The 23,286-nt window shown below is 34.2% G+C and overlaps 1 protein-coding gene across 9 annotated transcripts in view; it reads left to right on the top strand.

The window, feature by feature from the left end:
- BMPR1B (bone morphogenetic protein receptor type 1B) overlaps nt 1-23,286 on the top strand; it is a 368,302-nt gene that overhangs the window by 284,858 nt on the left and 60,158 nt on the right. Inside the window, exon 2 of one of the 9 annotated variants that reach the window (XM_074323321.1) lies at nt 2,845-3,045. The exons of 7 other annotated variants lie outside the window; for them this stretch is intronic. The gene's annotated coding sequence lies outside the window, so the exon portion shown is untranslated. Of the gene's footprint in view, nt 1-2,844; nt 3,046-9,235; nt 9,331-23,286 lie in introns of those variants that run through there. One more of the 9 variants, XM_019741152.2, reaches the window with a different exon arrangement.

Raw genomic sequence — 23,286 nt, 5'->3', positions numbered from 1 at the left:
TCTTCTTTCTCTCTCACATAGTACATACAGTCTATTAAAAAATATATCAACATATCTGTACTGGGCACCCATGTGCACCACTTCAGAATCTTCGTTGAACTTACCCTCACTGCTCTCACAGCCGCAGCAGCCGGTTTCATGAAGGCTTGCCCCGCTTTGTGAAAGCAGAATTGGATCCCGCTTTACCTCTTGGCCTCCTGCCCTAGAGCTTCTTTGATGTAGTACGTGGGACTCTGGCAGGAACTGTTCTCTACTCCTACACAACTTGCAAGGAAGGGGCAGATAAGTATAGGAGCTGATGGATAATCACTTCTCTTTTTTCCCCCAGGATGGACATACTGAGACTCATGTCATAATACGCAGTGGGGATAAACTAGAAAATTCATCCTCATTTTGCCGTTTCTTGTTGTTGTTGTTGTTGTTTTCTGTCCTGTTTCACTGCCCTAGTCATGTACCCCTGCTTCCTGAGATGACATTCTCAAATAAACTACCTTTATTCAAATAGTTGTCATAGGTTCTACTTTCCTGGGAAACTAAGGTTATGGCAGTACCTTCAAAATATATCTTGAATCTGACTACTTCTCATCACCTCCACCAGTACCACCCACATCCAAACTACAATCAATACTTGCCTTACCTGCTGCAATCGTCTCCTTCCTAACTGGCTCCCAGCTTTTATTTTTGCCCTCTATAGTCTATTCTTGGCAGAGCAACCAGAGTAGAAGTTCCAACAAGGGCCACTAGGATCTCACTTCTTACCTACAACTATTCCTCTTGCTGAACAAATGACACCTTTTTTCCCCTCAAGGACAGCAGATGCACTTCTCTCTCGGGGCTCATACTTGCTGTTTCTTTCTAGAACACTCTTGCATTTCATAGCTTACCTTTCACCATTCTCAAAAATGACTTGTACAATGAAGAAATTCTGTCATCTTTTAAGTACCAACCATTTTTAACATGTTCTATTGCCCTTCCCTGCTTTGTTTCTCTTTATAGCACTTACCATAATTAATATACTTTCATATTTGTTTGCTTACTATCTCTTTTCCTCCAGTAACTGTAAGCTTTGTCAGTTGTCAGGACAGGAAATTATGCCTTTTTTTTTTTTTCCTATTGTTACATCCTTGGGCCTAGAACAGAGCCTGGTACCTAAAAGGTGCCCAATAAATGATTGTCGAGTTAAGCAAGTGAATGAATATGTATTTTAGAAAATGAAATTCTGGGGGTGGTAGATGAGGGCAAAGGAGATTAAACATCAACTATATGGTGATGGAAAGAGAACTGACTCTGGGTGGTGAACAAACAATGTGATAAATAGATGATGTATTACAAAATTGTATACCTGACATCTTTGTAATTTTGCTCATAATTTCACCCCAATAAACATTAATTAAAAACAAAAGAGAAAATGTAATTCTGGTTGTACTGTAACAATGGTTTAAAGGAAGATAGAGCCAGACAGCAGAGATCAGGAGCCTATTACCAGCAACCAGGTAAGAAATGATGAAGGCCACATTTAGCATCTTTTAAGAGCGTTAGTGGAGAGTTGAGGAAGGATTACAGAAAAATTGAGAAGATTAAGATAATTGGGCTGTTGATGGATTGGGTATTTTGGATATGAGAGGGGGCAATGTCTAGGAAGATTCTCAGGTTTCTGGCTTTGGCATTTGGGTGGATGGTGATTATGTTCAGAGATACTGAAGGGGGTGATTATGTTCAGAGATACTGAAGGGGGTGATTATGTTCAGAGATACTGAAGGGGATAGGTGGAGAAGATTCAAGGAGGAGGAAGGAGAACTTCAGATTTAAAGATGTTGAGTTTGGTGGATCAGTGAGACCTCTTAGCCTAAAAGGATAGAGACCCAGTAGTCAGTTGAATGTGTAGAACTAAAGCTCAGAAAAAGGTACTTGGATATGAACTAGTGCCTGGTAAGGGCACTGGGCCTTGATGTAGGCTAGTGATCTTACAACAATCAAACAAGGAAAAACCCTATATTACTCTGTATTCCTATACAAGCATGGGAATTATGGATGGTTGTTACTCTTTCTTTTCTAGACTTTTTTTTTTTTTTTTTTTTTTAAGTTAGAAAGAGAAAACCTTAAAAAGAGAAAAGAAAAAAAAATCTTGATTCGTTTTTGCTGGTACATTTTGACAGAATGAAAGGGCATTTATCTTAGGACGAAGTGTCTGAGTACCTTTAGAGTGCAAAGAATTTACCTTTAGCTTGTCCTGGCTAGTCTCAAACTCTGTATTTTACTTCCACAGCCATCTTCTTTTATTGAAAACATGTTGAAGTATTTTTTTCTTTCCCCTTTAGTCACCGGAAACGAGTAAGTCCTTAAGTAAAACATCCAGAATGCATGTAATGAAAAATTTCTAAATGTTTCAAGTAAGATTTCTGGTAAAAATGTGTCTGCTTAGTAATATAAATTTTAAGTTTGTTATGTTCTTCATGAACATGTTTTTCATGTATTTTTAAGCTTAGATTTTTGCCAATAGCTTTCATAGCTCTGGTGATTTTTATTACCGTATTTAGTAGAGGAGAGTTGAACATCTTGAACTGGCCTTCGCCCTAGAAATTTATTAAACAATTTGATTTCTCAAGGGGGAAACACTGTTGGAAAAGATTACTATATATAGATTTCTGGGCCAATAGAGGATAGAGATGGGAAAGATACTTCCCAAGGAAATTTATAGAAACAAAAACAAAATCATTGTGTCTGATCTTTGATTATCTTGTAGTTGGTGAGTGTACCTTCGCTCAAGGTGAAATCTTTGACTAGTTATTTGAATTTAATCCTTGCTGTTTATTCTCATGTTGACACATTGCATTATTCCAATAGGTGTTGATGATCTCATAGTCATAGCTTGCATTGGATATTCACTAGGGCACAGAGGCATTAGGGGCGCCACCGCCTGGATTGCTATCAATAAAGCATGGATTCTGAATACATACATGAGATCTAAACTAGATTGCTGACAGTGAAATTACAGTTCTTTATTGGATGGAAGAAATTCTGAGAACCACAACTCAAGGGCCCAAGGTAATTCAGATTTAATTACAAGAACCTTTTATATTTACTTAAAGGAAGCCTGAATGTATAAAGAAACTAAGAATAACTGTATTAGGGTTCTCCATAAAACAGAACCAATAGGAGACATACATATTAAAAATTATATTGTAATTTAATATATATTAAAACTTAAACATGATTCTGGAGGCTGACAAGTCCAAAGTTGGCAAGCTGGAGACCCAGGAAAGCCAACGGTGTAGTTCCGGTCCTATAGCAAGAACTCTGGAAACCCAGGAAGAGCTGATGTTTCAGTTGAGTTCAAAGGGAAGAAAACACCCCTATATCCCAACTTTAAGACAGTCAGCCAGTAAGAATTCCCTCTATTTGGGAAACAGTCAGCCATTTTGTCCTATTCAAGCCTTCAACCGATTAGATGAGTTACATTCAAATTAGGGAGTATAATGTGCTTTACACAATCTATCAAAGTAAATGTTAAACTCATCAAGAAACACACTCACAGAAACACAAGAATATTGTTTGACCAAATATCTGAGCACCCTGTAACCCAGTCAAGTTGGCACGTAAAATTAACCCTCACAATAACTATTTTTAATCTGTTCAAATTCATTTAATCAATAAGCATTTTAGGCATAGTTCTGTGGATTTAGGAGAAAGTAAGACATTTTGAGTATGTAAAGGAATAGAAGACCACATCAGGTAACCCTTAATAGAACAAAATAGACTAATACAAAATCAAGAAAAAAAAATACAGGTTCTTTTGGGTTTGCATTCTTTACCAAGACATTTTTCATGTATATTGAAGATTGGGATCAAAATGGGATTAAAATTGAGTTTTTCATTCTAAATTTTAAGCTATTGAACAGACATTAAAAAAAACATACAGTTGTTTTGTCTTTTTATTCTTATTTTATTTGTTTATATCATATATTAATCAGGAAGGTGGCAGCATAATCACAAAGTAATGAACTAATACAAGCTTGGTCTGTTAAAAAAATCATTACTATATCTAAAGGACATCACCAAAATAAATTTTCTTCAGCATTTTTGGCCCCTGAGTTGCCTTACTCTATTTTTGTTTCATATTTGTGGCCCATTTTTTATGCCAACTGTTTCTGAATTCACACAATGTAAAATGTATCTTTGTTTACTGGACATGTTGGATAAACAAAGTTTTGATTTTATTTGAAAAAGCATGTGCGTTCTTATAAACATAATATAATTATTTAGCCACAAAGTGTAACTTATTATTTATTTTTTAATTACAGTTGGTGTACAATATTATATTAGTTTCAGGTGTACAGTATAGTGATTAGACATTTATATAACCTACAAAGTGATCTCCCCGATAAATCTAGTGCTCATCTGATAACATATTAAATATTCATTACAGATGTTCCCCCTCTCACCATCACACCTGTATCCAGTCCCATCCAATCTTTAGGAAAAATACAAGGCAATTGAGGAAACAATTTTAAGAATTTGATAACTGTGTTTGGGTTATTTAGACATTTTAGAGTCAAATACAAAACCAAAACTATTTATTTTTAATTAAAACATTTAAAAACATTTATATGACTTAAGAATTCTGAATTTGGCTCATATTGGAAATGACAGAACTAGGAACTCCATTAAATAAGTATACTCATTTTCTTAATATTTATGTCTTAATTTCTCCAAATTTGATATATCTCTTATTTCTGGTTACACGATGATGACAAGATAGCTACTTCCACAATACAGAGACTTTATAAAGGTCCTTTTATAAACTATATGTTTATCTCTCTTGATTGAGGAAACAAAAATTGTAAGAGAAAAGGGGGGGAAAATCATTACTGTACACCTGGAAATACAAATGTATGTTTCCGTCTTTCACCTTTCTCAGCTTGATTCCATGAATCAGATGTGGTGCGTTTTGGAGAGATTTGTTCTCAGTGAGTTAATATTTGACTTGCCAGGCCATTTGCATTTCCTAGGCTGACCTTGGGAACACCAGCTTTGCCATGATATTTTGTGGGCATCTTCTTCTTTTGGGCAACTAGGAAATATCTAAGGCTATGGCTTCATCAGGAGAAGCCTATCTCTGTGATAATAGTCCCTAACTTCAGTGTGAGATTGGTGCAAAATGCCACACTGGTGAATGTTTTCTTTGAAGAGTCAAATCCAGTGTGAAAACCTTTTTTTTTTCTTCTTTTTTTTAATGAAAAAAGTTTGTGGTATTTTCATAATAGCTGGGCCTGCTTTATTGATTTAGATCAAAATCATTTCCTCCCAACATCATAACTATTTTTACTGTTCAGTGGTGCAGAAGACATAAAGAGTTAGTGAAATGTTTTGTATCATTCAGAATTAAATGAGTGATAAAAATGAAAATATCTCCAACAGAGGTGATACTATGAAGAACTTATCAAGGCAAAAAATAAAAGGAGCTACACAATAAGAATTGTCTTATGTTTTAATGACATGAACCATTCGGATAAACATCTAATACAAAACTAAATGTTTACAATTCTACTTAGTCTCTCCATGCCTACTCCACACTGGAGGCTTGATTGTTTTGTTTTTTGTTTTTATATTTCAGGGAAAAGAAACACAACTTCTCTTAATGTTTAATTAATGTTTATGAAGTCCTTTGACAATTAAGGGCTCATTAAAATTCACTTCAAAAGAGAAGAGATAGAAACACTTTTAAGACCAAAGCAGAATGTGGTGGCAAGTAGAAATTCACATCTCTTTTTTTGTTGTTGTGAACTGTCAAGTCAGAAACTGCAAATGAACTAAAATTCTTTTTACAATGAGCCTAGGTAGTAGTTAGAATGTAATAGACACATTTAATTATTATGTGGGACTTTCTAACTTTGCATTAACTATTGTCTTTGATGAGTGTCTTTTTTGTAGCTACTAGGAAATGATACTTTTATATGTATGGTATATCACAATGGGTAGGAAATCAGGCTTTTGAGTCAAAATTTTGATGTTTAAGTCTCAGTTTCAACTTTTTCTAGCCTATAATCTTGAGCAAGTTCTCACTGCTTTTGTATTGTTATGTGGGGGAATAATACTACATGACTCAGAAGCTTGTTGGAAGAAGCAACTGAGTAAATACATGAAAAACATTTAGAATGGTTCCTGGAGCACTGATTTCCTCTGTTTTGAGTATCTTTATTTTCAATTTATACTTCTTTGGTGCTTGTTAGGGCCCTTAGGAAAGTCTTCATTTTCCCTTGGCTAAGGTGATACAAAGGAGTAGTTAATGAATTCTCACTCCTGATGGGTAGCATTTTAGCTTCCTTTTTCATTTCAGTTTTTCTTCTTTCCTTCTTCCCAAGATCCTAAGGCTCTGTGCCCTGCCACTTCCAGTTACTTTGGACCACAGCTGTTCTCTTGGTCCAACTATGACACACAGACTATACCGAATGCCTGCACATATATTCATTTACTTTTTAAAGCGTGGTCTTTTATGAAGGAGGAATTGTTAAAGTTCAGCAAGGTATTTTGCAGCTAGAGTAGTTATACTATTTTTGCTGTTACATGTAAATCATTATTATTTGGTAATGGAAATAAAGAAATACCTGGACGTGAAATTAGATAATGGCCTAGAAAGTTATTTGCCTGCTCAATATTATTTTAAATATGAAAGAGAAGTAAATATTGGGATGAGCAGAGAAGTAATAAAACATCAATCTACATATTTCTCTTTCTATGTGGCTTAACGTTTGCAGAAGTAAGCACTGACCTGGAAACAAAAAATTTGTAGTTCTGTTGATAAATGTGTTTCTCTAAAGAACATTCCATGTATTCTTAAGTAATTTACCATCCTACTTTACACACTGTAGGTCATAAGATTAAATTTGTCTTTGTAAAGTGCTGAGTTGCTGTTATTGCACTCAAACCTTATCTTTAAGACAAGCCTCATAAATTTAATAATAATTAGTCATAGTTTCCACTGGAATTTTTACTGCTTTCAACATCTGTTCTCCGCAGTCTATATGCAAGGTGTTGGATATATTTCACAGTAACTGAGTAAACTTGCACATCTAATGATAGTTTTCTATTGGAAAAGTGATTACTACATTTATGTTTTTTGAGAAGACGGTAGTGAATCTGCTGTGATTTATTCTTTAGTTTTTTAAGATGCATCACAGGGAGACTTTATTTTCACTTATTATACGCACACGATACAGTATAGATTAGTAATGACCCTGATGTTAGAACATGATCCTTTTACCACTGAATGGTTGTTGTGTAGTTGAATGTTTACTCCTAGTTTTTTGATTGTTGTTAAATCTGCCTTTGTAATTCTTAGCCATGTAGTCCTCATTTTGGAATGGAGACTCTTTAGTTCAGGCAGTCTAACTAATTATTTCTACATTTTAAGTAGGCACTCAGTGCATTAGTACTGATCTGCTTCTTGGTGTATGCTGTAGTCAGGCTCTGTCTCCCAGCTCAGTGTGGTCCACAGTTTCTTTCTCCCATCCAGCCACTATCTCAACCTGCAGTCCATTTCCTTTCTAGTTGTAGGTGCCAAGAGCTAAAGGATCAAAGTTGTTGTCTAATGCAAAGAGAGAAAAAGAGAAGGAGATCAGATGTTAAACTACGGATGTCCTGCAATTATAAAACAGGCTTAATTTTTGTGTGTGTGAATGGCAGAATGTTCAGAAGGCATGAAAAAGAGTTTCTAAGTTGTGTGCAGAAATGGAAATGTTCAGTGAAAATGTTCAGGACTCGATTTGCAGCCTTCATTTCACCACACGTGTAGTAAAATTTCAGGATGAACTGATGCTTTGCTTTAGGTATAAGTTTATTTTGTGTTCTGCAGGAATCCATTCTGACTCCCTTAGTATTAGTGGAACACTCTAGAAACGTCTTGCACTGTAGTTGGCTTACCTTTTAGTCCATTATAATAATGAATATATTTGTTCATATAAAACTACTAGAAAAGCTATAATCTAGCTTTTAAAACATTGATTTTTATACTCAAAACTTAAACTTCTTTCCTTCAAAAATTTGCAAAGCCTAAAATCAGAGTTGAATGCATATGTAAGCCAGTTAATATTCTTTGGTCACAAATTTCAGCTAATAATAATATACAAATTGTTCACATTTATATGGGGACAAACTCTGTTTAAGGTACTGTTCTAAACATTTTACATGTATGAATGAATAAATACTGCCATTATCCTCATTTTACAGATGAGGAACTAGAGGTTCATGGTGGTTAGTAATTACTCTGAGGTCACACAGCTAATTATTCTAATAATCAATTGGGTGACCCCATGTAAATAAACTATGCTACTTGCAATACGAAGGTGATAGTTGATAGGCTAGAATATATGTGTGCAACTAACTATTGTTCAAGGTAGGGTAGCAGCTATAACATGGTAAAGTTCCACAGACACACTAACAAAGATGCGTATATTTCTGATTGTGAAATGGAACATAGATGATGAAGGAGAGGGAGGCTATTATGGGCTAAAAGAATATTATGAGCAAAGGCATGGGGATAGAAAAAAACGTGGTGTGTATAATAGGAATGAGGTATGGACAGGGAGAACCATGGTAGGAGATGAAGTTGGAAAGATGTTGGGTCAATTCATGAAGAACCCTGAATGCCTTCCTAAGAACTTTAGAACCATTAGAGCCTTTTGTTTATTTTGCTTTTGCAAGTTTGCATGTGTGCTGTTATTTTTAGAAGACAGCAGGGCAAAAATGGATTATAGAAGTGGGGAGGGATCAGAGAGCAGAACGGTAGTACTGGTTACGGGCAGGGATAAAGAGGGTAGACAGGAGGGGCTCCAGCCATTCCCTTGTATTTTGCCATGAGGGAACACGGCAGATTTGAAAAACCTATTCTAGCTACTGGGGGAGAAGAAGTCAAAGCTACACACACCTGCTAATGGTGACACATCATCATGTCATCATCATCATCATCATCATCATCATCATCATCATCACCAGTAGGTGATTTGGTTAAAGCAGTTATATAGTGAAAAATCTCAGCACAGCCTATGACCTTTTATTTGAGCCTCAGTCATTTATAAAAATGGGAAAAATTGTACTCGTCTTGCTGGTAAAAATTTTATGAAAATATGTGAAAGCTCTTAGAACTTTTTTACCTGTGGTAAGTACTCAGTAAATAGTAGTTTTCTTTCTTTTATTTGTGGATCATTTCAGCAGTTGTTACTTACTTGCCTGAAGCATGTACAGCACACTGTGATAGCCTTCATATACGGTAAAAGATTAATTGACAAACCACTTTCTGCATACAACTTGGAGATTGTCTTCTTACATTTTAAAGTGAGTGTCCCTATTACCTGTATATGCTTTTCCTATTAAAAATAGGACGTTAGAGTTCAGTGAAGTTACGTGTTTCCCCAAAAATAAGACCTAGCCAGACCATAAGCTCTAATGCGTCTTTTGGAGCAAAAATTAATATAAGACCTGGTCTTATTTTACTATAAGACCAGGTATAATATATAATGTAATTAATATAATATAATATAATATAATATAATATAATATAATATAATATAATACTGGGTCTTATATTAATTTTTGCTCCAAAAGGTGCATTAGAGCTGATTGTCTGGCTTGGTCTTATTTTCGGGGAAACACGGTAAATATTATAACTAACTTTACATGATTATATATCTGAGGTAAATGATTAAATGTAGGCTAATTATGAATCTTCGTTAACACTTTATGTGGATGTGATAGAATGCAATGTTATGATTTTTGAATTTGTTAAACGTGTACATGCTCATGTAAGTATCTTGCAAAATGTAAGATGCTGTAAAGATATACAATATTGTTAAAAAATAGTAGCTAATATTACCTAGCAGTTGGTTATAACTTGTAAAGTGAATTGAATATGGCATACATGCCATACTATTTTTAAGATACACTCATGTAAAGTGCTCTGAAGCAAAGTTGATATGACATACTAAACAGCTCTAATATGAGTAAATAATATTGGTGATGCATAATCTTCTGTACTGTTATTTCTTTGAACAGTGCCACATTTATTTATCAGCACTGGCAAGAACCATGATAATGGAATGTCTACATGTCTTTTCTTCCTAATAGTGAAATCATTTTATAAAACAAATTAGAAAGTGGCTAAAATTGACTGAAAATTGGAAATATGAATTTTTACCAACAGGTATTACCAGTATAAATACCAGTAGGTCATTTATCGTGCTGTTGAAAATAAACCTGTGTATGTATGTGTTTTTTTTTGTTGTTTTGTTTTTAACTGGGTATGTCTTTAAATTGATTCTGGATTCTGGTAGTGACTTTATAAAACCTTATGTAGTTGGAGTGAAAGGTGTATCCTTTTCTGTGTTATAAACCTCACAATCTTTACTATCAAGTTTTAAGACGTGGAGTTCTGAAAAATGAAGGGGACTAATATTTATCGGACCTTTATTCTATCTCAGTCACTGGGCCCTGTGCTAAGTGCTTTTTTTGGACTTCTTTTAATCCTAGCAACAACCATGTCAGAAGTAGACATTATTATTCCTGTTTTCAAAATGGAGGAATGGCGATCTAGAGAAACTAATGAATTTGCCCAAAGGCATACAGCTAATTAGGGGAGCTGGGCATGACCTCCAGCTCTGTGATCTCTTTTGTAAATGCTATCCAGGTTACATTGGTGTTAAAGACAATGTTTAGGACCTTCCTCTCACTCCATGTCCCAACGTTCCACTCCATATTAACAGAAAATATAATTTAATTGAATTGGCTCTGTCAAAATCTTTTTCTTTCTTTCTTTCTTTCTTTCTTTCTTTCTTTCTTTCTTTCTTTCTTTCTTTCTTTCTTTCTTTCTTTCTTTCTTTCTTTCAGTAAAAGATAATTTTACCTTTTCTATCCCCTCCTTTCTTTAAAGTTTATTGGGGTGACAATTGTTAGTAAAGTTACATAGTTTAGGTGTACAATTCTGTAATACATCATCTATATATCACATTGTGTGTTCACCATCCAGAGTCAGTTCTCTTTCCATCACCATATATTTGACCCCCTTTACCCTCATCACCACCCTTTTCCCCCACTCCCCTCTAGTAACCACTAAACTATTATCTGTGTCTATGAGTTTTTGTTTCTTCATTTGTTTGTCTTGTTCCTTTGTTGTTTTCAGTTTTATGTCAAAGTCTTTCTTAAAGTAGAAAACTATATGGCTGGGGGGCAAAAGGGGTGTCAGAAAAATTGAGCTGCGTTTTTGCATAGAGTTAGAGAAAAGCTTGTCACTATGGTCAACGTTTCAGTGTTCAGCTATGGAAAAGGAAAGAAAACACACAAAAGAAACAAAAAATATTGCCTATGATAGCTTACTACCAAAAATCAAAGAAACAAACAGGAAGTCAACCAGGATTGATTAGTGCCATATTTGACAAACGATTTTTCTCTTTTTAATTACTTTTGTGAGAATGTGAACTTTTATTATCTGTTTGTTTTACCCTCATGTTAATGGCTTATTTCTTTTTTTTCTCAAGTGTTTGTCAACATTTCATAGCTGGCAGCATCTAAGTGGTACTAGCTTAATTATGGTTCTGTACTTTAGTTGTGCCATTTAAAGTCCGATTAAAAGTATTAAAGCATAAATTTACATTACTAATTGCATTCTCATGTATTTGTCACACCTACTTTTATGAGTAATCTAGCGTTTCTAAGTGAAAATCTCTCTTTAAATCTCAAAAGGTTTCAATAATTACATATATTTTCTTCTTCATTTTTTTCTTCTAAATATCACCTCTTATTCTCTCTTTTCTTCCATCATTGCAAAATTTCTGAACTTATTTTAAAAGAATATATAAATTGTATTCTCTAATTCTAATGACCAGTAGTCGTTCACCTAGTGTGACAGTTCTCAAACTATGATTTGTAAGCTTAATACTAATGATATATTATTAGCATTTGCACTGATGGTACAAAAGAAATAGTGGATAGAACTGCTGGTGGAACCTTAGTACAAATCAAGACAGAACACCAAACTGTATCCATATTCTTCACTGCCATGTACTCACAGTAAAAAATGACCAACAAAACACCAAACAAAAAAAGCTAGCTTTATTTAATAACATTGTGAATGAAATGGTACAAATTATTAATTTTATTAAATACTAACCTCTGAGTAAATGTCTTTTTAATATTCTGTGTGACAAAATGTGAAATGTACATAATGAAATTCTTCAGCATACTGAAGATTAATGGTTACCTTGAGAATTTTTTCATGAAATACAATTTTTACTAGAGGGAATGACTGACAAACTGTATTTATTCATATATGGGTATTAGCAGACATAGTCTCAAAAATGAATGAAGTGGGTCTGTCACTTGAAGGAAGATAGCTGACAGTATTTATTGCGAGTGGTAAAACTCAAACTTTAAAAAAAAAATTAGGATTTTGGAAAGCTTGTCATCACAGAACTGATCTGCATAACTGAGTGAACCAATATTTTTTTCTCCAGATGATCGTTGCCCATCGTTTCATAAGCATTTGTATGTAAAAAATCCATTCAAAGTATGTGATAGACAGTAGATTTTAATGTATCAGAAAATGAAAATTTCATTGATAGGATTTCAGATTCTACATTGTATTGAACCTTTAAGACACTCCTACTTGTTTAGTTCTTATGTAGTATCAAAAATTATCACTATTATATGAAAAGGTTATTAAAATATTCCTGTTTTCCAGCTACATACATGTGGCCATATATTCTTCATACATGTCAACCACAGCAACATGTTGCAATAGATTTAATGCAGAAGCAGATATCTAATTTCTTTTATTAAGTCAGACATTAAATAGATTTGCAAAAATGTAAAACAGTGCCACTTTTCTGGTTCACTATTATTTTCTAACAAATTATACATATTTGAAAAGAGTTTAGTTTTAATTTCTTACATGGTAAATATTGATAACTGTAATAAATACAAACAAAATATTAGGTGTCCTCAATAATTTTTAATTTTTTCAAAAGGGTCCTGTGAACAAAATATTTTTGAGAACTGCTGTCTAGAGGAGTCATTTCTCTAAACGTCACCGACACCAGAGCTTGCATCCCACCTTTGCCTGTTGCTCACTTGTCATCAAGTTAAATAACCTCTCCCAGCCCTAATCCCTTCATCTATAAAATGAGTATTTTGAGGATTGTATTATATGAAATTTATAAACACAAAATAGGGGATAGGTCAATGATTACATCTTATTTAATCCTCTGAAAAACTGCTTGAAGTGTGAGTACGATTACTATGAAATGTTTTAGACCAAAGAAATTTAAGAACTTGCCCAAGGTAATGCGACTAATAAATGGCGGAATTGGGATTCTCATAGTTTATAAGTATAATGTTCAGTACCCTCCTTTCATGCTATAGATATGAAGAAATAATGTATCAAAAAAAGTAGAAGTTCTGTAGAACCATCATGTGTTTGAAGTCAAAGAGAGGTTAGAGAGCATATCTTCCTACCATCTCATTTTTACTGATATGGTAATTTAAGATACACAAATATACTATTGTGACCCCTAAATTGCTTTGAACCTGGCATCATTCTTCACATAATTGTTCTCATCCTTTCTTGGCCTCCTTCGATTCTTCTTTGCTTCGCCAGGCTAAGAGAACTCAAGTATCTTTGGCAAGAACAATACTTAACCCACACAGATGCCAATGAAAACAAAAACACAAAAAGCAAATGAGAAGAAGAATGAAAGTTTATGGTAAATAGCCATAACCTTCTATGATTACTGACTGATTTTCATTACCTCTGTTAGGAACAAAATTTTTAAAAGACTTTTTTTTCAGGCCTTAGGAACGCAGTACTTGTCTGAAATTTAGGTGAAGTGATTTAAAAAGGGGGTGTCGGGGGACACTTAATACTGTAAGAAAAAAAGCAAAAGGAACTGGAAGTGTTTGAAACAGGAAAATTCATGGGATAATCTGGATCAGACAACCCATCTTCTCTAATCAGATTCCAGGATAACTGTTTTTTGGTGGTTTCTAGAGAGGAGGGCATAGTACTATCTTATGCATGCTGATGCTACCTCTCTTCACCCACAATCCTAAAATACCTTATGGAGGATGGAATTACGGTTTTGGTACCACCACTCTATGATGTTTATTCTTTTTGTATTTCTTCATAATTTGTTCCGATTTTACTATTACTAAGAAGAATTAAAAACAAACTTAATCGATTGAGTTAATATGCTGTATCAGAGTAAAATTCAATATTTATTTAACTATAGTTTGTGTAAATACTAAGCTCAAGGGAAATGAAAGTTATTTGCAGACTACTTGATTATGTTAGTTTAATTTTGGAAATTCACAGCTGCTGTTCATTTTTGGCTTTGTGTCCTGTTAATTTTTTTCTTTTCTCTATTATTTTCCTTTCTCTAATTTAATATGGTCTAGTCAAATCTCTTTCCCAGTAAACTCATTAATGCAACTCACAAACATAAATGATTCTATGTGTGTAATATTCCCTAAATATGTAAATGTAGATGTCAGGTTTACAATCTGCTTGAAATTAGGTGGGTAAAGTCAGGGATACCCATCCTGACAGGGACATCCACATCTAATATATAAAGACATACATACTTAGCTGTGAATGATTTCCTGTGTTTGTAGCCAGGCAGGCTTGCATTTATTTTTATTCCTCCTGTCCATGAATGATTATGTATGATCTTGGGAAATACGAGGTTAGATGTTCTTTTCCCAAATTCTTTATTAGGTCAGGGAAGTAGCTGGAAGTCGTTAGAGGTCTCACATGTTACAGAGTTTTGAAATGTTTTGGTTACCAGAGCAGCCACTACTTTCTGCACACGAATCCTTTCTTTAGAAACGCCCATTATCACTCTCTTTGTTACCCATCTAGGGAATGTGGTCATGGGAAAATCATCACTGTGTGGCACTACGAGATCATGGTGTTGACTCAGGGTCATTTCCTTCACACTCCATTTCTAATCTGGACAGGTATGTTTGGCTGAGTCTTTTCTAGTGAGCTAATTGATTCATCGGTATTCCTTCCACAAACATGTCCTGAGAACCTATGTTTACTGCCTAAGCCTTATTTGGTAAATCAGCAGTATGCTGGTTTTCCAAACAAAACATTCTGGAGATTTCCAAGTCAGTAGCATAGCGAAGGCTAGAAATCATGATTCCTACATGTGTTTGGAGTCTAGTTATCCTGTTACACATGTGACTTGGCCTATTATAAGAATTGGTACTTGGTTATGTGTTTTGTATATGTTACTACATTTTTTTCAAGTTACTACATTTTGATAAAAAGGCACAACACAAGTGTAAACATCCCAGGTTTTCCTTTCAAGGTTCCTTTTCCCTTTCTTCCCAGTACACTCATTTTCTGTTTGTCCTAAAACCTTCTTCAGATGGGCTTATCTAGGCTGGGAAAACTACTCTCTGTTCATAACCCATGAAGGCAAACCATTCTCTGTGAGAGAGACTGTGGTCCTGGGTGTGTGAGAAGAGATGGGAGCCAGCAGACAAATGGCAGGGGAGCACCGCTAAGATGACAAGCAAGGATAAACGCTCACAGTTAGGAGGTGTGTGTTGAGTGGAGGGGGACAAACAGGGACATGCCACACCTGTTGTTTCCTGTCTTCTCAGTGGGAGTGGGGAGAAAGAAAGGAGACATCTGGGTATTCAGGAATATTGAGGTTTTTGAGAAGCTGTTGGGGGCTGGAAAGCAAATGAAGAAGGAAGGCAGAGAAAGATCTCAGATCCAAAAAGCATCTTCTGCTCATGCACTGCAGTAGAGAAAAAGCCTGCCGTGCATTGTGGAACATTGGTGGTAAAGGTCTCTTTGTTTGCTGCTTACTGACGACAAAAGTAAAGCTGAGAAACATGACATGTGTAGATAGAAAATCTGCAAGCAAATTTATCAGCCGCTACCAGTACTGCACTCAGAGTGCCGCAGTATGTCCTGCTCTGAGAAGTAGCTTGCTGTTCCAGGCATGAGATGGACTGAGAAGAAGAGAAAGGAAAAATGTTTTTAAAGTTTCAGTTGTTTTTATTGTTAGCTGGCGGGTTATTCAGTAGTGAGACATTTTTTAGGTTTGGAAAATACCAGGAACATTTGGTGAGAAGAGACAGGGTTTCTGGGAATAATTTGTTCCTTGTGGATCCTCACTGTGGTCATAATTGTGGGGTGTGTATATGTGTAAAAAGAAAGGATTATATAAATAATACTGAATCACATTGTTAATGTGATTTTTCTGGATCATTAATAAACATAAGAAATCTATCAATATTAGGTCATTTTGCTGGTAGGCAAAATTTTTCTAGTCTTGTTTGGAAACCCAGTTATTTAATGGCAAGACTTTCCTTCCAGTCATTATTGTTTTTATAAGTTAAGAACATGCCACTTTTAAGTTGTTGTTTGTGTTTAATAGGGATTTTGAATGACTACACCGTTTTTTTAGGGTAAGCACTGGTAATTTCAGATTTGATGTACTACTGCCATCTATATAATGGTTTTCTCATGACCAAGTGGACATTACTGTGAACCAGTTACTCTTAAGCAATTGTGACTGCTATCCTGACATTTAATTTCTTTGTGGGTTGTCATAGTCTTCATGATGTGACACAAACTTATGTATGTTGATATTGAATATTTTATTGTTGTTCAACCTGATATATTATCAGTGGAACAGAACAGGAGAGGTGATACTGGAGAAAATATTAAAGGTTTGCTCAGAGGTAGCAGTGAGGTTGATGTTACTAGCAGAGATGCTTTTGAACAATACTGCTAAAAAAAAAAAAATAGATCTAATGAGATTTGTGATGTTTTTTCAAAGTAGTCAGCATTAGCGTATCAGGGAGCGTTTGTAATGCCCACAAGAATGTGTTGGTAGAGGGATCAGATTCCAGGCTAACCTTCAGTGGCTTTCAGTAGTTGACATAACACACACCTGTGTCTTCTCTTCTCTGACCTCAAAATTGTTTTGAAAAGCTTCTGACATCTGGAAGTGTGAAAAAAGAGCAGGTTTTGATTTGTTTTCTGACAAGGAGGAAAAATAAGTTCTAAATTGAGTGTTTTGCCTATGTATGGTACTTGAAGTAAGAGCCTTGATTTATCTTATATCCTTCCAATCAACTGTGTAATAAAACCTCCAGGGTTCTATGATAGATTAGTGTTTTTCTTAAAACATTTTAACATGCTACAGATAGAAATATGTATATATATTTACATGTAAAATAGTACTCGTGTTTCTTTTTCTTGGGAGGAGTCATTTTAGAAATGCTCAAAATAGTTAAATTGTTCGTGAGCAGCAACAGTGCTGATAAAGAAAACTGACCTAATTTAACTTTTCCTTTTACATAGTGATAGATAATAAAGCTTTCCTTGATAACATACATTTGCTCAGCATCAGTATTACTGTAAATGTTGTCATGTAAGAGAAAAAATCAAGTATGGGTAAATTTCCTTTGAATTCACACTACTCTGCCAATAACTTTGATAACTTGTTGGCCTTTTAAAATATAGGTTATAATATATATGTATATATTATAGTCATATTAATATAAAATAAAATGTTTAATGTTTTCATAGTTCAGCATCCTTGGGATCCTAGATCGATTTTTATTAAATTCACAGATTTTTCTTTTCAAAATTAAGTTTCACTTGGTTTGGCATCAGAAACTTATTCTTTGCAATCTGTTTAATTGAGTAGCTTCTGCTGTTTATCCTAAAATTTAGATAAATGGCTTTCAGCACACTGTTTATAGTTTAATAGTTCCTAAAGTGAGTCAACATTATCTCCTAGCGTCCACGTGTCATAACTAATGATCCCTCTGCTTATACTTTCTTTCTAGTGAGGAGACACTGAATTCTACAAAGGCAAGAAGCCTGGCACAGTTGGGAGGTGGTGTTCAGGATGGCGCCTATTGGCTTTTTTTCCCTTATTGGTATGAAATGGGAAGAGAAGTATGTCCTTCACCACGATTTTAGCGTGCACAGAAGCTGTCACAAAGTGCTGTATTCTAAGGGCTGGGTGAAAAGGTTTTAGAAATAGCTGTTAGAGTTATTTGTTTGATTCCAGATTATCTGTCTAATTAATAATCAGCACAAATGTAATACTTCTCCGGTCAAGCTCTTTGATGGAGACAGGGAGCCACTAGGAAATTTTCATACTACTACCAAACAGGAACTATGGTTTTAATGATGGAAGCATATATTTTTACTCTGCCAGGAAAGATGGAGAGAAAATAATTTTGTTAACTAATCATTTGTCAGACATTGGGCTTATTCATTCTGAAAGATCATCATGCTCTTTCCTTAAGGAAAACAAAACAAACAAAACAAAACAAAACAAAAAACAACTAGGAGACTTTGTTCGTAATGAGGATCAACGGGCCTAGTGACCCTAATAGTTAAAGCGGACAATCTGTAAGTCATGAAATAATAAGAGTTCTTGCCTCCCATACCAAATCATTTTCTAGTATTTTAGATAGAGAATAGGGCATTTTGAAGGTAAACGTAGAGAATGGTTTCTTTATAGCTCAAGTACCAACTCTAGCATTTTGGCAAAATATTTTGTTTGATGTCCTATGTTCTTGATGAGCGTGGAAGACTTTCTAACTGAAATGGCCACTTAAGATAGCATTGTCCTTTATCCCATATTAGTATTATTATTGTTTGGGAGCACTTTGGTTATTTAAATGGAACATGATTTAAGTATGTATTTAACTTCTTGCTCTGATATTGAAATTCAAGATCATATACCCAACTTATCAAAATATTTCGGGGCGAAAAAATATAACACACCCAGATACATCTGCATTTTGTTGATATGGCTCAAAACACAGAAACATGTGAGGAAAGGGTTTATGAGAGGTAATTATTTTTCATGTAGAGTCTTTGATTCAGGTTTTTTGTTCTTTTTTTGGTGTTTATTGTGAGGCCCATATTTATTAAAAAGAGGAGGAAGGAAACATTTTGACCTAAGAATATGGGTGGGTACATTATTGGCATAAATGAGGAGATATAAATTGGGTAAGGTAAATAAAGAAGGAAAATTTAAAGGTAAAATCAATAAGGCTGTTCAGAGCCTGGGTCACTGAGTCTACTAGGCTTTATACAATTAAAAATAAAAAATAAGATTGCTTTAGAGAACGTTTTAAAAATGAAGCCATTTGTTTATCAAAAAGGGACAGCTTGAACAGCGGACCAGAATGTTCTAAAGTGTGCCAGACACAGATTTCAGATAACACAATCATTATAATAACATAGTCTCAATTCAGACCTTTCTTCAGTGTTTCTGCCCAATAGTCAGCAAGACTGTCCTTTGGCAACCTTATTCCTATAAATCAAAGCAAAGTGGATGGTGGTTCTGAGTCTCAGCACTATTTTAATGGCCAATTAAGTATAATTTCAGAAAAATAATTTTTTGTCTTAAATTATCAAGAGTGTATTATTATTGCGAATCACATACATACCCAGGACCTAATTCAATCATTCTGTTTTACTTTGGATGCACAAACGACATTATGGAAATAGAATAGTAACGTAACATTTTGTGGCATACTTCCTAAATCTTTGTCCTCTTTCATTTGGCCTCAGAGTGTTATTTGAAACTTTGAGTACGGTATTATCGCTAATACTAATGTCCATAAGGATGCCTGAATATATGGGAAAGCTATAAGACTTGTGAAATTCTGATGAGAGAGAATGTTTTTATGGATATAGTAATTTCTTTTGACCCTATTGCTCCTAATATATGTCATATGGAATTTTTCTAACATTTTTAATAGACTACTCAGCTTAACCAATAGTTAGTATCTAATTAATGAAAACAAACAAAAAAATAGCTTAAAATAGTAAACATTTCCTTTATACATTTAAATTATATTTATACTTTGAAATTGATATATTTTCTTCATTTCAGCTCTTTTTGTTTATATAAATGAAATTTTTGTTGTTTTTTAACCATCTGCTGTTAGGAAAGGGTATCTTTTTTTTTAGATAATGTTTTAGATTATTTATTTGAAATGGCATGGATACTAGCCTGGGAGACAGATGGTTTTATGTTTATAGAGAGTGTTAACGGAAAGAGAGGGAAAGTTTTGGTGTGAGGGAATGGTCGGCCCTTTTATGAGAAAAGAACAATGAGAAGGTAACTTCTATTCCACTCTCCCCAGTTCGATCTTAAGCTTTGTGAATGTAATGGTCATTTCTTCTTCATCTCTGTGAAACCACAGTGCCTTGTAGACAGCCTTGTGTATGATAAATATTTCTTAAATCATTTTGGACTTGCTAGCAATTTTACGCTAGGTTAAAATAAATAGTTTATGCTGATTTAACCATACATGGTTAATAGGATAGTTGGGTTTGAAATATAAACTTCACATAAAAAATTTAATGAGTCAAGTGATATGGTGGATATAATAAAAAGATAAAATGAATGGTAATCATTTCGTTTTCACTTTTCCCAACATTTTGAAAGGTTCCGCATTATAAAAGGAATTTGACATTTAGTATAGGTAAACCTCTTTAAAGAAATATTTTTAAATGTTTATGTAGCTGATCACTTTGTGAAATTGTGCTTATTTTGAAATGAACTTAAAAATTGCATGTTGAAATGCCATTCTGAATGTCAAAGGATAATATAAAAAAATAGGTTTCTAGATATTTAAATGTCATATATTTGTCTGCCTTGCATATAATCAGAAGCAGCTTTTAACCATCTGGAAATGTTACATAATACACTGTGGTCAGTGACTTTTTTTCTGTTCTTTCTTTTTATTTATTTTTTTGATTCTAAAGTTTCCTTTCTCTTTTACCTTTCCACTGTCATATGCCATGTATCCTGAACATAGCTCAATGCCTGACCAGAATAATCTTTCTTGCCAGTTTATAATCAAAGGGAGTACTGAGAAAAACAGCTGAGCTGTATTAGGCAACCGCAGTCTGGACTGCATTTCTTAACTGCTGAATAACACATCACAGGTGCAGGATTAGTGCTGCCTATGGTGCTGGTCTTTTTAGTGGAAACCCCTAGCAATTCTGTGCCTCCTCCTCATGTCTCATCCCAGGGAACCTGGCAACGATCTATCAAGCGTACAGAAATCAAAAGTGAGCAGTGGGAGAAGCTTTCTATCTTACAGAGGCTGTTTTACCCCTGTCTAGAAAATGTAAGCAGATCAGTTAAGCCAATTCTGGCACACACACAAAAAAATGATAGAACTTAGTCTTTCTGGGCATAGAGGGCGAAATAGAACAATTCAAGAGGAATCAAACATTTTAGGCTCAACCATCACGTGGCAAGAAAGTGTAGTTTAGCCTCGCTGTCCCAGCAGTGTATAATTAAAGTTACTTTTAGACTGCTAAAATTTTTACATACATGGTTTTATCTTTTGAGTTTAGATGTGTTGAGGTAGGTAGGTATGTGTGCTTGCCTCTGCACACTTCCCAGCACTGTCATGGTTAAAATCAAGTGCTGTGGCTGTGTAAAGTCCTTGTGGTATAATTTAGTCATTTGTAGTTTTGATTTTTTGAATTCTTCTGCTATCTATGACATATAACTCTAAATTCACAGATTAGAAAAGTCAAGGTTGCTTTCTTACAAATGTTGTGAAAACTACAAAATACTTAAAAATATAAATTAATGATTTAAATATTAGAACAAATGAATGTTTTGAAAATAGACTTACTAACTCATTCATTTTTGATCAAGAAGGTTATAAATTGTTTTAGCAAGGTAAAGTCTACACTCGGAAACGAAGACAAATGTATTTTAAAAATTCAGTAAATAGTTTAAAAAATTAGTAAGTCATTTTTGGTTATGTGTCTTAGAAAACTTTTTTATGAAGTATAACACATAAATGTAAACAAAGCCATGTAGATAACACTGCAGGTTTTGAACAGTTGTTTATTTAGTTTATGTTTTTTTCTTAAAACTCTATAATGGCTTTCGAATATCAGATTTTGTTTTAATTCATTTTGTTGCTGGTTCTCATTATTCCAAATTGTTTAATCAGAGCTAGACCTTTAAGTTCATTGTTGATGATAGTAGTTGATAATAGTATATTCTAAGTTGTCTTAAAAATATGTGTATATTCTATGTATTTTATGCCTCAAACATTTGAAATAGCAATATACAAAGGGTGCCAAAAATATATATATATACAGTTTAAGAAAGGAAAAATCTGTATTAAAATTGTAATGCTCAATATATACTGATAACAAAAGATGAATACAAGTCATGTGTATACATTTTTTTGGCACCCCCAGTATTTGTATTTTTAGGTCAATACACACTTTTACTAAGGTATCCTTTAACGATTATCCAATTAGAGGATACAGAAAGGTTTAGAAACAGAGATCCTAAATGCTTTTCAGGTTTTTTCTTTAGGGAAAAAGAATAGCATGGATGTGATGATTTGGTTTCTGATCTGTCTGGCTTCATTGTCACTTCTCTTCTTTACATATATGAGTGTTCAAAGTAGATTTACACATCAAGCTGTCATGGGAGTGCTTTGCAAAACCCTCAAGTAAGTTTTGGTGTGGGGGCAAGTTGAACATCGACTTTGATTAGCTTCAGAACTCTGTGAAGCAAAGCCTTGATAGAAACGTCACTGAGTAAAACCACAGCTCCTGGCTTGGCCGTCTGCCAAGTCCTAGTTGATTCTCTGACATGATTGTCAGAGACCATAGTTCAGTTTCTTTTCCAACAATGTGGATTTAAGCAGACACATTAAGTATTTTAACATACTGAGAAATTTTTAATTGTTAATCATTCTATCAGCAGTGATTATGCTATTTTATGAATATAGATTCAGTTTGATGTTAAATTATCTTTAACATCGTGGCTACTTGCTTGTCAAATTTCTTATCTCTTATATTGATGCTGTGTTTAGAGTATTTTCAAAGATTTTAAATTTATTGGAACATTTTGGTTGCGTTTCTCCAAATTCAAAAGCATATTAAAACCTGAGGGAAAGGCTCACTGCTGTTTGGTATACCTTTAAAGAGTATACATGTGATGTCCAAAGAACTATATTTGCTATCATAATCAATTATTATGCTTACTCAGGCTCATAATTCTGTATTAGCTACAAAATAAATAAATATAAATGTATAGGTTGTCTGTTCACATTTATGTGATATATAATCTTTTCGTGGTTTGCTCAAGTCATGTTCTACTATCTCATACAATAAAACACTTGAATGATTACTGCTTCCACTTTTTATCCAGGTGTTTTGGGGTCTCTTGGCAGGGCTTTTATGATGTAAAATGT

Source organism: Rhinolophus sinicus, linkage group LG02, assembly GCF_036562045.2.
Source record: "Rhinolophus sinicus isolate RSC01 linkage group LG02, ASM3656204v1, whole genome shotgun sequence".
NCBI classification, from domain to species: domain Eukaryota; kingdom Metazoa; phylum Chordata; class Mammalia; order Chiroptera; family Rhinolophidae; genus Rhinolophus; species Rhinolophus sinicus.
The sequence above is the reverse complement of the archived record's forward strand: the minus strand, read 5'-3'. Positions and strand labels throughout refer to the sequence as shown.